This window comes from Barbus barbus (genome assembly GCF_936440315.1).
Source record: "Barbus barbus genome assembly, chromosome: 25".
Taxonomy (NCBI): domain Eukaryota; kingdom Metazoa; phylum Chordata; class Actinopteri; order Cypriniformes; family Cyprinidae; genus Barbus; species Barbus barbus.
The window spans coordinates 10,629,733-10,643,985 of NC_136753.1; the positions used below are offsets into that span (position 1 = coordinate 10,629,733).

The following is a 14,253-nucleotide window of genomic DNA, read 5'->3' on the forward strand; positions in this document are numbered from 1 at the left end:
AAAAAATATTTAAATTTATTTTGTCCTCATATTCTTTCTTGTAACTCTTCCTCTCAGTCACATACTTGACTAAATGGCTCATCATGCAGGCCTGTCTTCTCAGGTGTGAATGTGAAGGTTGACGCCTTCTCGCATAGACCCTTTTTACTCAAAAAAATCAATATATTGTTTTTTGTGAGCAAAGAAACAAGATGATTTTCACATTATTTTGAAGCAAAAAGATCCAGTTCTTGTGAACAAATGTTCTGTATGTTTTTTATGGCCTTATTTCAGTGACTTCAAAATGTTAGTTTTTCACTAACCACGCATAAACGTTGTTTTCTCAAAAACAAAATCAAGTACATAAGTGCTGCTAACATATTATTGTAGCCCTGTTTTTGCTGTTTACAGTGTTATTAGACTTTAGCCATTTATATATTTATAAGCAACTGAAAAAAAGCACAAATGTCAGGGCATGTCAAAACTTCTCCAGGCCCCCAAAACACCTTCAGACCCCAGAGGGTTAAAGACATGGAGTTGGACAGTGCAATGCCTCAGCTTTACAAACTGTTCTCATTAGTGGCAACAGTTGGAGCTACATCTGCAGGTGTAGAAAGGAGCTTGTCCTGTTTAAAGCGGCTCAAGTCCTACACCCGTAACACAATGGGCCAAGGCCGTTTAAGCAGTCTAGCACTGCTGGCCATTGAGAGGACACTGGTCAAGTCACTGGAAAAGACGCCTAGTTGGTACGACAGGGTCACAGAGCATTTTCTTGAAAATAATTTACGTATAAATAAATGGACATTTTTTATGATGTAGGCCGAAAATGAGCTTCCCCTCTTTGAAAGACCAGCAGCCGCCACTGATATATATATAGAGAGAGAGAGAGAGGGAGAGAGATGCATCGATCGACCGGCCAGGGATTCAAGATTCAAGATTCAAGATTCAAGAGTTTTATTCGTCACATACACAATTATACAGAGTATAACCAGCAGTGAAATGTAGGTCAGGTCCGCTCCAAGGACAGTGCAATTATAAAGTATACAAATATTAAGAGAAGAAAAGTAGAAAAAAATAAAATAAAATAAAAAGAATAAAATAGAAAGATAGATAAAAAATATAAATATAAATGTGCAGGTCAGTATGTTGTTGACTTAAATAGTACTAAGAGGAATGTGCAAAATAATGTGCAAAAAAGTTGTACAGGGTATATAATAGCAGCAATATGAGGTAGAGAAAAATTATGAATAGCTTATTGATATGGTGATATTTACATGGAGTCAAGTGATGTTATGACACAGAGTTAGAGTTTAGGAGCCTGATGGCCTGGGGGAAGAAGCTCCTCCTAAGTCTCTCAGTTTTTGTCATCAGGCTACGGAAGCGCTTACCAGAAGGAAGCAAAGTGAATAGCTGGTTACCAGGGTGATTTGAGTCCTTGATTATTTTGACAGCTCTATTTTTGCAGCGTTTGAGGTAGATGTCCTGCAGAGAGGGGAGAGCAGACCCTGAGATGCGCTCAGCTAAGCGCACAACTCTCTGTAGTGCTTTGCAGTCCTGATTGGAGCTGTTTCCATACCACACTGAGATGCACTGAGTCAATACACTTTCTATGGTCCCTGAATAGAAAGTTTTCAGGATTGCTGGTGAGACCCTGAATTTCCTCAGCTGTCGCAGATGGTACAGTCTTTGCCTGGCTTTCTTTACCTGAGTTTGGATGTGTGTAGTCCAAGTCAGGTTCTCGGAGATGTTTACACCGAGGTACTTGAAGCTACTCACCCTCTCCACAGGGGTCCCACTGATCATAAGAGGTGTGTAGGGCTGCTGCTGTCTCTTCCTGAAGTCCATGATCAACCGGAATAAGCCGGAATAAGCCGATTTTGCGCATGATCGGCTCAGACCTATCAGTCTCGCCCGATTCTGAGCCGGACTGTTTTGACGTCACACTTATGGCAATTGACAATGTATTTATTTCACAAGTTCACACTTACATATAATAATAACGGAGTAAATTTATGCGTATTTGGGGTGCTGTCCAGGGGGAGGGCTCCGAGCTCGGTAATCATTCCCGAGCCCGGGGTACTCCCCTCGACCAGGGAGAGGGTACGAGCTCGGCATTTAGCCCGGACCCAGAGTGTGTATATATAGAGCTTTTGTATATATAGGCCGTTATCATAGAAGGGTATGTCTCAGTCAGTGAATCACTAGATCGTGCACACGAGTCCCTGCACTGGTAAAGAGACCATGGCTTAGTAAACATTGGGACAATTGTTCAATCAATTTGTAAAACGTCACCACTGGTATTTATCAACAACAAGCAGGACCATTATATTTTGATATTATTTTTATGCTGTTTAAGGTAGACTTATAATATGAAATGTGCATGTTCTGTTACAAATCCTTGCAACAAATGAATACAGTCAACATCAATGCTCCCTGTGTTGTGCAATGGATTGAGATTTGTGTGTGTGTGTGTGTGTGTGTGTGTGTGTGTGTGTGTTTGAAAAAATGTTTGCAACTTCAGTTTCATCACAAATATTGTTGAATTTTAAATTATTTAAAAGGCATCATTTCAGTTTTTTGAGATAAATTATACTTTTCTTTCTCCATCAGGGTGTGGCTAAAGGTTTCATTGATGCTTTCTTATCATTGCAACTACATTGCTTTGTTATCATCACTGCAACTATATAGTGTGTGTAATTTCAACAATAAGATTTAAGGTAATGTGTGAAAAATGTTTAGAGTTTTTTTTACTACAATTAAAATGTGCTTTATTGTTCTCAGTGGCATCTACGCTAATATTAATGACTGTGTCATTCTTATTCCGAGGTCACCGTAGTCACCCAGATCCAGTCCGTATCCAGATCGGATGGTCACTACAGTCACCCAGATCCAGTCCAGATAGTGGATCAGCATGATTTTATGTTTAATACTGTAAAGCTGCTTTGACACAATCTGTTTTGTAAAAAGCGCTACTTGACTCTTACTTCAGTTGAACTGTAACACCTGGTTCATTTATTTTTTGCAGCTGTATTACAAATGTAATGTTTGACAGCTGGAGCACTTTAAAGGGATAGCTAACCCAAAAATGGAAATTTGCTGTTATTTTACTGACCCTCAGGCCATCCAAGATGTCAGTGACTGTTTTCTTCAGTAGAAAAGTGGTCTTTGGCGGCTCATACACTACACATCTGTGGCTGCCAGAGACGTGCCATTTATGACTTGTCAAAGACAATGGTTTCACCTAAAAATCTCAATTGAAGAAAAAAAGTTAACTACATCTTGAATGGCCTGAGGGTGAGTCCATTAACAGCAAATTTGCATTTTTGGGGGAACTATCCCTTTAAGCCTGCATGTTTAGTCTGTATGACAAATGTTATAAATGCAAATTGTTATTCAATAAAGGCTATTATGTGTTGTAATGTGCGTTTTTAGTGATTGATAGACACCAGTTAATAATTTTCTTAAATTCAGTATAAAATATAATAACTAGTTCCACAGCAATTTCTTATGATGCCCAAATAATAAATCTTAGTTGAGGTAAATGGTTAAATTTTAATAGACCTAATTTGCTGTAGTTTTCTAAATGTTTGACCAATTAAAACGCTGTAGTTGAATGGACTATACAACTGTTTCAGTGAAGGTTGAGCCAACTAAAAAAATAACAATTCAGGCAACACTTTGAAGACAGAAATGGACTGAACTTAAACATTTCTGTGGAACTAGTTACTAAATAATAATTAGTTGAAACAGTTTGACATTTTTACAGTGTAGCTGTTTCATTAATACTGGTAGCTGGAGGGAGCCCTTGTGCAGTAAAATCATAAGTGAAAAACAAAAAATCATAAAATGAAATACTAACAAAAATCACGTTGGAGGAAATCCCTAATATGGACAAAGGCATATGCTATCGCTGCAGTAGCTGAATAATAATAAAAAAAAAAACACACAGATTTAACTGATGAAGAATGAAAACAATAAACATACGATTGTGACTTAAATGTTGTAGGAATGTGCAACAGCGATCGAGTACTCAAGTACTCAGCCGTGACAGCGATGATCGATCATGAAAACGATGATAGTGGAAAAAATTATTAGCTACATGTTAGCTATATGCATATCTGGTTAACCTAATATAGGATGCGCTGGGATATTAACATTTATTAACATGCTGAATGCACTGCATATTATCAAACGGTCATATTGCTTTTAGATTTTTCTTTTTAAAAAATACTAATGTTATAATAATGCAGGAGTGCTTGTTTGTCATTTGTTCAACAGTAGGTATACTTCAATTTCAGTTGTTTTTGTACTTCGTATGGCTTCGAAAACGCACAGGCGATTTCAGGAATCACTTGATAATGTAGATGAAAATATACCACAAATCTGCCATTAACATAGCATTATAATGAGAAAATAATATAATGTGAAATCTATAGTAAATTCCTTGCCCGTGTTTCAGCACGCTGTTATGAAAGCGCAACTTAAAGTTCACTTGGCATTTCATAAACATAGAATTATAATTAGAACTTTATAGAATGTGAAATCTATAGCAAATTCTATCTGCTTTCCTTGCAGCGCGCTGTCATGAAAGCGCATCACGGAGGGAGCTCTCTCACTCCCTCTCGCTCTCCCTCTCGCTGTCTCTCGCGCTATTGCGCCTAACTAAAAGTTTGCTGGCATTTTTTGTGCAGATACAAGTTGTAATGTTACATCTATGTTATGTATCAAAGTTATCTGATTAATATTATAGGATGTGTCATAGAACGGGCTTCAGTTTCTTGGCATAAATTCACTATTCAGCTTCGCCTATTCCTTTTCAGATGCTTCTTTTTTAATAACATTGCTGCATCATAATCTAACAGTGTTCTAATCATGTTTTCATAGACAGGTTTTCATGTCATATTTTTATTTTACAACCCGAATTCTGGAAATGTTGGGACGTTTTTTAAATTTGAATAAAACAATTTTTTCCTACTACTTGTTTCACTTCTGTTTCAGTTTTTATAACCATTTCTTACTATGTGGAAGTAAGTTGTTGTTGTTGTTTTAAAACGTGTGTTTGACTCAGTGTTGATGTCTGTATAGGTTGTTTATTCAGTTTTAGTTTTATTTAATTTTAGTTATTTTAGTACTTCATACTACATGGAAATGAAACAATATATACGTATATACTGAATTTATATATGTATATGTGTGTAGCTGTATACACATGTAGTTGTTTTTTGGTGTTTGGCTTAGTGTTATGTTAGAAGCATCATTATACTCATACCTTTTGTTGTTTTAATATTTTGATTTTTTTTTTTTGCTTTATTTTTTTTTCATTTAAATGTTTAGTATTGAAATGTTGTTGTATGCAATTGTCATTTTTAATTTCTTGATTTTCTTAAATGTGTGTGTATATAGTATTTACAGAGTTTTGACTTAGTTTTGGTTACATTTTCTTATTTGTAAGTCACTTTGGATAAAAGTGTCTGCTAAATGACTAAAAGTAAATTAAAGTAAAGAATAAAATGAAAACTAAAAGACTTTGAGCAAATATTTTATTCACAATAGAACATAGAAAACAAATGTTTAAACTGAAAATTTTACACTTTTATCCACTAAATGAGCTCATTTCCAATTTGATGCCTGCTACAGGTCTCAAAAAAAGTTGGCACGGGGGCAACAAAGGGCTGAAAAAGCAAGACATTTTGAAAAGATTCAGCTGGGAGAACATCTAGCAACTAATTAAGTTAATTGACATCAGGTCTGTAACATAAAAGGGATGTCTTAAAGAGGCAGAGTCTCTCAGAAGTAAAGACGGGCAAAGGCTCTCCAATCTGTGAAACGGAGTACGTAAAAAGACTGTGGAATTTACATTTAGTCATTTAGCTTTTAATTTTTGTAATTTTTTTTATTTTAGCATTTAAAAGAAAACTTTTAAAACAACATTACGCAACGTCAAACTGCAAAGGCTTTGCAAATCTCATAATCTGAGCGCTTTAGAGTTCCATCTGTCAAGCAATCTCTGCTATTATTCAGTTCATCTGAATGGATGCGCAGCGTACCTGCATTTCGCATACCGTCAACTCTAATTAGTCATCACTTTGCCTCACACACACGCAGAGAGAGAGACAGAGCGAAAGAGTCTTGCAAAACATGCAGAATTGATGCGCTACATGTAAACGATATTCTTTGTTTTTCCTTTGGAATTCTTCAGCTTTTAAGAACTGCCGGATTCTCCGGTAGTAGTCGGAACTAATGCGCAAATGGTAATCTCATTTAGGGCTGCCACTAACGACTATTTTTATTTCGATTAATCTATCGACTAATTAATCGATTAATCTAAACGATTAATTTCCTGCCAAAAAATCTACAATTTTACTTAAGAATATTTTATTAAACCAAATGAAATCAAAATTTCTATGAAATCCTTTTTTAAAGCAAAAGTAAAGTGCAGCATAGAGTGCAAGAAGCAAGTGTCCATCTCATAGTCCAAATCACTGAAATCAAAGTTCAGTATCATAGTGTACGAAAGACAACATATCCACGTGTTCTAGTCTACTAATAATAAATTTATAATCAAAAAAACACTTTTAAAGGAGTATTAACCAGAAATATTATTTACCAGAATTTATTTAGGTGAAAAATGTAAATGTGCAGTATTTCTGAAAAAAAGAAAAAGAAAAAAAAGAAAAAAAATTTTTTAAATATAAAATCAATTAATTGGAGATGCTTTTGGTTATTACAATTTAATGGAACCATTAAAATAGAATCCAGAAAATAATGGAAAACAGAATTAGGTAAAGATAAAACTGTAAAACTCAATTAATTAGACAGGCTTTTTGATTAATAAAATTTAATCTAACCATTAAAAAAAAAAAAAAAAAAGAGTATAGAAAAATGTAAATGGAAAAAACTGAATTTGGAAATAAAACGGATTTCATAGGGCCCTATAATTATAATAAATCGTTTTGTGGTAATAAACATAGATGTAAGTGAACAATAGCTTTTAAAATAACTTAAAACACATATATAATAGCAATGATGCAATAATAATTAGTTCAAATAAAGTATCAAAAGCAAGAAATCATATGGTTTTATTGAACAAAACTGTTAAAATACATAAATGTACTAAAAACAAGAGCTAATGTACATTACGCATTACAACAAAGGCCTGCAGGGGGCGCCCTGTTTTTACACATTACTTTAATATTTACCAAGCACCATTTAATTCAAATGTCCACTTAATCTTTAATATGTGGCCATTTCTTTAGGACAGAAATGCTATAGTCGCTGTAATGAAATGAATATGTGGACAATCAAAACGTGTGAACTCAAGAGTGAGGGTTTGAGCTTTTATTTTGAAATCGCTGTGTATTCTCCTGTGTTTGTGTAGATTTATAAATGATTTAACCTTACCTCACAAATCTGATGAAATGGCGCACATTGCGTTCCCTGATGAACATTTCTAATAATTCTCCACTGAATCATGTGATCTGTTGAGCACAGTCCGTTTTCTTCCACATGCGCGAGTGTTATGAGACAGAGCGCGTTCACTCTCTAGATCTTCCGTATTAAAAAAATTGAATTAAACATTTTTCTACACATGAAATATGAATGCAAATAGACATGATTATGACGATATATTTTCTGTATGTGTTTTGTAAGCAGCTCATGGTATTTTTTTATAGCAAGGATGTTTATGACTAATATTAGCAGTGTAGCGTTATTAAACATACAAAGAGTGCATGTGTCTGCTTATTATAGAATCAAAATCAACTATAAATCACAATCGGAAATCATTACAAGCACTCGATGATAGTTTAAAGTGGGTAAGCAAATACATTAATAAATTAAATACATTTTCAAGTGTAGCTTGATGCTAATTGTACTTCTAATTATATTTTAGGATGTAGCCTATTCTTGTAAGCATTATAGATAGCTTGTGTTTCTGGTGTAGAACCAAACTTTGTTTATCATGATTTAAATGTTAAATCCATATACGCGGATACATATCTGAGGAAAAAAACATTGCTGATCGGCGCCCCCTAGAGTGCAGGCGTGAACTAGCAGAAGGCGAACATTCGTTTCGTGCTCGGTGTGAAAGCAACATTTGCGGGTGATTCGCCTTGCTTATTCGCATTGCGCTCAGTGTGGAAAGGCCTTAAGACATGGTTTTCAGGAAGTGAAATTGCATCCGAATTTGTGTCAAGTTTTAGACATTTTCACGTGTGATTTCCAAATCAAAAATAGCAGCCCAAGCAAAAAATTTAAATGTTCATAAAGATTGTTAATGTTTTTTGAAACAGTAAGACATTTTCACTTCTTTTCAGATAGTGAAAAAGCATTTGATTGTGTGTGAAGTTTCAAACAATTTGGCAAAAATAATTTACCCTAAAAAAAGGTCAAAGGTTAGATGTAGAAAACTAATTGTGGAAAATTATTTTACTCCCAAATATATTTAAAAGAAAGTCAATTATTTTTTCAAGTTGTGAATTCACAATTAGTCCCATAGAGGGATGTACTGCAAAGTTTAACTGTTCATAAACAACCCATTGAATTACTACTTTGGACACTATGGATCTAGAAATGAGCATCAATATTAATGATACTTCTTAAAAAAAAAAAATAATAATAACTCAGTAGGAGTGAGATTCTCAAGACCTTTCACATAATTCGCCATGTCCAGTGCATTGTTCTCTATGCAGTGGACCGGCAATATTGCATGCCAATCAAGCACTGTAGAAAACTATTTCAACTTTGACCTTTGCCACTGAACTTTCAAAGCATAAACAATTATTAATGAACAATCTGTAAAACATACGCAATGACCCGTCACAATTACAGGCTTACAACATAAAAGGCTGTTCACACCAAACGTGAATATTCAGGACATTCAAGATTAATTGATTACTAACAGATTCCTTTTGAGCTATACCCAGTGACACAGACAAATCAAAGCTTTTCAGAAAGTGTACCGAAAATTTTTCATTATCCCACTGAATCTGGCATTGAAGATGTTATGGACCCTATTCACAGACTATTTTTAATATAGATATATATTAATATAGATTTAATATAGACTATATTTTGTGCTAGTTTACCCTGACATTTTTGACAGTTAAAATTTGACAGTTAACAATACACAAATAGCAAACCTGCCAACTAATGTGTGAGAAACAAAGCATAGGATTAAAAAAAAACATCATACTCACTATGTCAGAAGAAACCACTGCTTGTCTTGGATGATTAGAGGCGAAAGAGGAACGATAACTCACTGACTAATCTTCAGAGCAGTTTTTCTGCTGAAAATAAAGAAGAAGCCAGTTATGACCAGATCAGAACAGTGTCCTCTTTCACACTTTATTAAATGAAATGCTGGAGTACAAAATAAAAGTAGGTAATTTCTGATCAGAAAATGATTGATCTATTTGACTTATATATAGTTAGAACCCGAAGCTAATAATTTGACATCCATATGGAGGCGGGCTTCCTAGCAAATATGTAACAGTATAATAAAAATTAATTTCACATAAAATATTATTAAAACACAAACATCAAAATATTACGAAGATTTCAGTCTGGGTTCATACCAGTACCATGTGGTCATCTTGAGCCAGTAAAATCCCCTTTTTTTTTTTTTTTCTTTCACATGATGCATTTCTCACTGTTCAGTAACGGGTGTTGCACAAATGTCAGCTTCCTTTTGTACAGTTGCAAGATAAGGATGTGATTACTACATGCCACACGATTAAAGGCCAACAGTTTAATGAACACACTTTGTCGGGTAACAAATAGTCTATACTATACATGTCACATATACTGTACATTTTGAAACAAGTCCTCCTGGTTAACAATCTGAATAGCTTGTTTACCCAAAAGAGTGAGAACATGAAGGTGACAGTTTGTAGACAGTTTAAACGACAATAGCAAAAAAAAGAGTGAGTACTGTCCACATGACACAATAGTCACACAAAGCTATCATACAGCTTCAGAAGACAATAACGCACAAGTCATAGGAACTATTTTATGACACTTTTAAGGTGTTATTCAAGCTTGGAATTTAAAAAAATAATATACACTTTTACTGTTGAAAAGAGCTGCTGAAGTCGCTTTCTGTCTGAAGTCGCGATTTCATTGCTTATGATTAATGACAGATGACAGGTCCTCTGCGAATGTGGAATTTCTGGATGCAGTTTGAGCTTTATATGCATTGAAATATGCTCTGCATTGTAATATCCTGCTTCATCTGTATTATAGACAGTAAGAAATAACGATGCTATTTAACACTTTAGACTTGGTATCTCCTTATGTGTTCCTTAAAGTATGACAGTGGAAATTTGTATACAGATTGCTATTAATGGTTCATTAATTTTATGATTATCAAATAGAGGGCAAATGCAGTTGCTTTCATGGTTTGTTTATTTTCTATTTTATTTATTTATTTATTTTCTGGAAATGCAGAGAGAAACACAGTAACATCACAAATTGAAAGTTCATTATTTCTTCCACTAGGGAGTGAGTTGCTACAGTCTTATCTGGAAGTATACCAGACCGGAAAGGCAGCTTAAAAGTACAGTTCACCCAAAAATTTTAGTTCTATCATCATTCAGTCACAATGTTGATTATCCTCATTCTGTTCCAAACCTGAATGTCTTTTCTTCTTCTGATGAACACAAAAGAAGGTATTCTGAAGAATGTTTTAACTGTTATTGTACGTACAATGAGCCTCATTCATGAAACACGAGCAGAACTAATTTTTGTGTAAATCGTTCGTAAAGCTGTTCTGATGTAAATGTTCGGATTAATGAAAATGTTTGTATTTTCAAAACGTTAGTTGGTACTGCTAAAACGTTCTGTGTTCTTTAGCTTTAGTTCTTTTAGCTGTGTCCAGTTTAGCTTTGGATAGAACACAGCGCTTGTCACTGTCACTTTATAGCCAGCCGTCCAATCAATGGAGGAGGGCCGGGACAAATACCTCACCGACCAATCATCCTACTTGTACAAAGCCGGGCTCACACTGTGCGATTTTTAATAGTCTTTTGCGATTGTTGCTTGTCACACTGTACGAACATAATCCCCATGTCAGACTGTAGGATCTCATTTGTCTTGATGTCAGACTGTACGACAGTCAAGACGGACAAAAACGGACGTAGGCCTACTTTTTTTTTATGCCTTACATCAGAACAATACAACGAGAAACATTCAAGTGTAAAAGAAACATAGAAAAAGATGAACAACATTAATATAATGAAACAGTGCCAGAGGACAGAACAAAATATAATAGACAAATAAATAAATAAAATTACAAACCTTTTTTTTTTTTTACAAAAACGGACGTACTCAAGAAGACTTGTCCGGAGTTTTACGTCATCAATACGTGACCCGCGTTCTCTCGCTATAATGGTAGCTAGCAAACAACAGCAACGTGTAGCATTAGTTTTATTAATTACATGCCTTGATGTAAAAAAAAAAAAAACGAAAAAGACGATGTGTGTGGAGCAAGTCATGGCTGGGCAAAAGAGGACTTTATGGACTTCCAGTTCTACAGAGCGAACTTGAGGTAATTTTGTTATTCGAGTTTAAACATCCTGCCCCTTAATAAATAAACTTTAAGTAAACTTTACTTTGTACATATATTGTTTTTACAAATAATGAATGGTTTGAAGTTGTCGCGCTAATTGCGTCATCAAGTTCAGTGCTCCTATTGGTTCTTGCTTTGACGGTCGTCGTAGGAGATGTCACACTGCAGGAAAGTGTCTGAAATCTTCTGACACTGCCAGAATTTAATCGGAGGAAAAAATTGATCGCCATGGCCATTAATCGGCTGTCGGTGAACATGTCAAACCAGCGATCTAGACAACCGATTTTAGCCTAGGATTATAGGAATCTTTTAGGATTTTAGGATTTTCAAAATTTGTCTCAGACGACCAAATCGTGGCCAAAATCGCACAGTGTGAGCCGGGCTTTAAAGGGTTACTCCACCCCAAAATTTTGTTATTTTCAATAATATCCATCAAAATGAGATATTTGTAATACGTTACTGCCATGGATATTCCACTTCATAGCAGCCAAATCTACAGCTGAAAAAAACTTATTTTTTTTCTATGGGAAAAACTGTGCCACCAAAGCGTTTAAGCGCCACCAGCTGGCCATTTTCAGAAGAGCACCCGACATTTTTTAGGTGGCTAAAACGCTTTGGTGGACACACATTATTGAATATTTCTCGTTAGCCATATGGTCTATTAGTCTTGTTTGTATTTATGCAATATACTGGAGCCAAACTTGAGAAAGTAGACAAGAATATTCCACTGCGTTCCTGGACCGAAATTTGTGTAGCTGTACTCATAGGCTGGGATTATGCTAATTATGAAGGATCGTGCACGGCCCGGGCGCCCTATTTACGAATGATTGTAATTCATTAACATGCACATGTTTAACTATCAAATCGGATATTTACGAAGCGTTTGTAAATCCGGGTGAGAGTTTTCTGGAAGGTCAGTTTTAGGAACAAATTACTCAGAATTTACTCCTATATTTACTAATGTTTCATGAATGAGATCCACTGAACGTTAAAGGGGTCAAAAACAAGACTGGAAACTGACTTTCACAGTATAGGCAAAAAAAGACATTTCCCTGAGGAAAAAAAGGCGAACTTGGAATGAAATTAGGGTGAAATAATAATAAACGAATCTGGGCAATGTTTCAAATACAAAAATTTAAATACAGAACCAATCAGATGAAAAAATTATGTGTGTATATATATATATATATATATATATATATATATATATATATATATATATATATATATATATATATATATACTTTTTTTTATTCCATCTAAATGGTTTTACTGTATCTCTGTTCAATAGGGGAACAAGTCTGAACTTGCCAAGCCTCTTATGATCAAACATTTAACTTAGGCATTAGAATTGACTAAATTCTTGTTTTCGGGCAGACATGCCATGACACGGTGAGCCTGCCTAGATCTGTCTACATATCTGATTTAGATCTACAAGTAAAAACATGTTAAAAGCATGTAAAATGTTATCAAACAAGCAATGCAAGGACATAAAGAGGACAAGAGATTGGAACTGAAGAAACCATGCAAGAATTACAATTTGTACTTCGCTATATGTGTTTTGAGGTTGGGTCTAGGTGGTTTAATCTGTAAACACCTAGTCATGCAGTTCCTTCTCTCTTCAGCAGATGTTTGTGGTCCAACAGAACGTTCCGGTCTCTTCAAGTTTGTTAAAAAAAGTACCACAACTATAGTGTGAAGGTGTTATTTAGAGCTCAAGGGCGTTGACATCACATGGGCTCAGGAAATGACATATTTATAATGTATCGTTACTGTATTTTTGCCTATTTTGGCTTTACATTATGTTTGATTTCAACGCATAAGACTATTGTCAGATTGCATTATCTGAACCCGCTTTGAATCCATTTCTCAAACACTTCCTCAACATTGAGCAATTCACAAAGACAAAAGAACAATGTCGCTTGAATTACAAGCAGGCGTGAGGGATTTTGTAAACATAGATCTATAAATTATATCGTCTAACAAAAATCCGATAACAACAGTAAGTGACTGAACCCGCTTAATTCCCGTTGGTCGTTGGCTTTACCATACATTCAGATTTGGACTCACAACAACTTCTGATTCAAAACAGTTAGGAGGATCCATTACTATTGTCTTACCTAACAGATAACAGATGAGTGCACGTCCTCCAAAAGCGCTCCATTGAACTCAAGAGACTCTTTCTCTTCTGTGCCGTGTGTTCCAGCACTTCACGCGTTTCGCTTTTGTTTCATTCACACATTCAGTAAGAGAATCCGGATCGTTCGAGACTAGCTTGAAACACGTTTAAACCTTTAAAAAGTGTCTTGATGTAACGTTGCGCGTAGTAAGTAGCTAGTATGCTTAAATTGTGTTTATGAAAGAGAACTAATGATACGAGGAAGCCCGGGCTCATTTCTCCTCCCTTCCTGCTGTGCTTCCTACATGACGTAGAGCTGGAAACTGGGAGCCCTGTTCATCTACAATCACTCGGTCACGGCCAGCTCACACACTTCCAGTTTTGCTTTAACAGTTGACTTTAGGGATCAGCAAGAATGAATGAATTTACAAATTGTAGTGAGCTTACTTGCTTTGTAAAGGAATAGCTCACCCCAAATGAAAAATTGCTAAAAAAAAAATGTATGCGCCCTCACGCCATCCAAGATGTAGATGAGTTGGTTTCTTCATCGGAACAGATTTGAAGAAAATATATAGGGTAGAGTGGGGGA

At 35.2% G+C, this 14,253-nt stretch overlaps 1 protein-coding gene across 2 annotated transcripts in view; it reads right to left on the reverse strand.

The window, feature by feature from the left end:
- LOC306844452 (inactive rhomboid protein 2-like) overlaps positions 1-14,020 on the reverse strand; it is a 67,911-nt gene extending 53,891 nt beyond the window's left edge. Inside the window, exons 1-2 of one of the 2 annotated variants that reach the window (XM_079376592.1) lie at positions 13,666-14,020; positions 9,177-9,266 (exon numbers count right to left, since the gene is read on the reverse strand). The gene's annotated coding sequence lies outside the window, so the exon portion shown is untranslated. The remainder of the gene's footprint in view (positions 1-9,176; positions 9,267-13,665) is intronic. The other variant, XM_079376593.1, reaches the window with a different exon arrangement.
- Between the last annotated feature and the right edge of the window lie 233 nt (positions 14,021-14,253).